The following is a 2,472-nucleotide window of genomic DNA, read 5'->3' on the forward strand; positions in this document are numbered from 1 at the left end:
TATGAAAAAGACAATGGTATTCACTTCTCAGAGTGAAACATGTCCCGATTTCTCTCGCTGCCTCATTCATAGCACTGTGTGGAAGTTCTATTTCTATTTGATCATATGAATGTATGTATGTATGTATGTATGTATGTATGTATGTATGTATGTATGTATGTATGTATGTATGTATGTATGTATGTATGTATGTATGTATGTATGTATGTATGTATGTATGTATGTATGTATGTATGTATGTATGTATGTATGTATGTATGTATGTATGTATGTATGTATGTATGTATGTATGTATGTATGTATGTATGTATGTATGTATGTATGTATGTATGTAAGTATGTGTGTGAGCAGGAGTGTGTATGAGTGTAGGTGCGTGCGTCACGTGCGTGTGTGCGTGTGTGCGTGTGTGTGTGCGTGCGTGCGTGCGTGCGTGCATACGTGTATGTGGGCGTGCATGTCCAATTTATGTTAAACATCCAATGTGCTGCACCAATGTATGTAATTGCCGAACCATATGTTAAAATATGTGGATGTATGGGCCAAAGGCCTTTCAAATCAATAAATCATTTTGAATCTTGAATCTCTCTCTCTCTCTCTCTCTCTCTCTCTCTCTCTCTCTCTCTCTCTCTCTCTCTCTCTCTCTCTCTCTCTCTCTCTCTCTCTCTCTCTCTCTCTCTCTCTCTCTCTCTCTCTCTCTCTCCCCACAGGTACGCGGAAAATCTGTTCCAGCTCACGTTTGCCTCAGTCAGAAAGACGCGATTTCTTCTTGTACAGGTGAGTCTGAAGTTGCAGTCGTAAATGAATTTCAGATGATGGTGTTGGTGGTCTAGTAGTTAGGCTCTCAAATTCATAATCGTAAGATCACGGTTGGCGGAATCCGACGTTGTGTTCAAAGAAAGGTACATTACACAAATTCTCCTTACTTCATCCAGGTGGGAATGAGTTCCCAGCTATAGACGGCGAAAGATCTTGTCAGTTTGTAAGCAGTCAATCAGCAGCTTGCACTGTATGCTTCCCGGGAAGCTGAGAATGTTTCTGAGTGTTGCATGGTCTTCTGGGGTAATAATTTAGTGTAAAGCGCAAAGCCTGTAGAATTATTATTATTATTATTATTATTATTATTATTATTATTATTATTATTATTATTATTATTATTATTAGTATTATTAGCAGTAGTGATAGTGGTAGTTGTAGTGGTAGTAGTAGTGGTGGTAGTAGTGGTGGTGGTAGTAGTAGTAGTAGTAGTAATAGTAGTAGAAGTAGTAGTAGTAGTGACAATAGTGACAACAGTGACAATAATGACAATAATGACAATAATGACAATAGTGACAATAGTGACAACAGTGACAATAATGACAATAATGACAATAGTGACAATAATGACAATAGTGACAATAATAGTAAATTGTAATCGTCATCATTAACATAATGATAATAATAATAATTACTATCTGGACATACATGCATTTTGATCATACAAGTGTATTACTATTATCGTCGTGTGACGTTTCAGACCTGATGCGAGAGCCACTGCTCCGGGGGTTGCTGTGGGTGATGGGTGTGTCCGCCCTACTAGGCAACATGGTGGTCCTTGTGTACAGGCTCACCTGGGACCGTGACACGCTGCAGAAGGGTTATGGATTGTTCGTCCTGAACTTGAGTACGTTGATTGTTTGCTTGTCTGTCTGTTTGACGGTCATCTGTTTGCAGGGATTTTTGTTGTTGTCTGTTGTTTGTTAAGCTGTATTCTGCTTGTTTGTAATCTGATTGTCTGCCTGTTTTCATATCTTCATCATCTGTTTGTCTGTCTGCATCTGTTTGTCCGCCTTTTGTGGAGCTGTCATCTGCTTGTACGTAATCAGTTTGTTTGTCTTCATATGTGAGTCATCTGTTTATCGTTCTTCATATTTTGCATGCCATCTGTTTGTTTGTCTTCATATTTTGCATGCCATGTGTTTGTTTGTCTTCATATTTTGCATGTCATCTGTTTATCGTTCTTCATATTTTGTATGCCATCTGTTTGTTTGTCTTCATATTTTGTATGCCATCTGTTTGTTTGTCTTCATATTTTGTATGCCATCTGTTTGTTTGTCTTCATATTTTGCATGCCATCTGTTTGTTTGTCTTAATATTTTGCATGCCATCTGTTTGTTTGTCTTCATATTTTGTATGCCATCTGTTTGTCTGTCTTCAAATTTTGTATGCCATCTGTTTGTTTGTCTTCATATTTTGCATGCCATCTGTTTGTTTGTCTTCATATTTTGCATGCCATCTGTTTGTTTGTCTTAATATTTTGCATGCCATCTGTTTGTTTGTCTTCATATTTTGTATGCCATCTGTTTGTCTGTCTTCAAATTTTGTATGCCATCTGTTTGTTTGTCTTCATATTTTGCATGCCATTTGTTTGTTTGTCTTCATATTTTGCATGCCATCTGTTTGTTTGTCTTCATATTTTGCATGCCATCTGTTTGT

The sequence above is a fragment of the Aplysia californica genome, unplaced genomic scaffold, assembly GCF_000002075.1.
Source record: "Aplysia californica isolate F4 #8 unplaced genomic scaffold, AplCal3.0 scaffold00189, whole genome shotgun sequence".
In the NCBI taxonomy this organism is placed as follows: Eukaryota; Metazoa; Mollusca; class Gastropoda; order Aplysiida; family Aplysiidae; genus Aplysia; species Aplysia californica.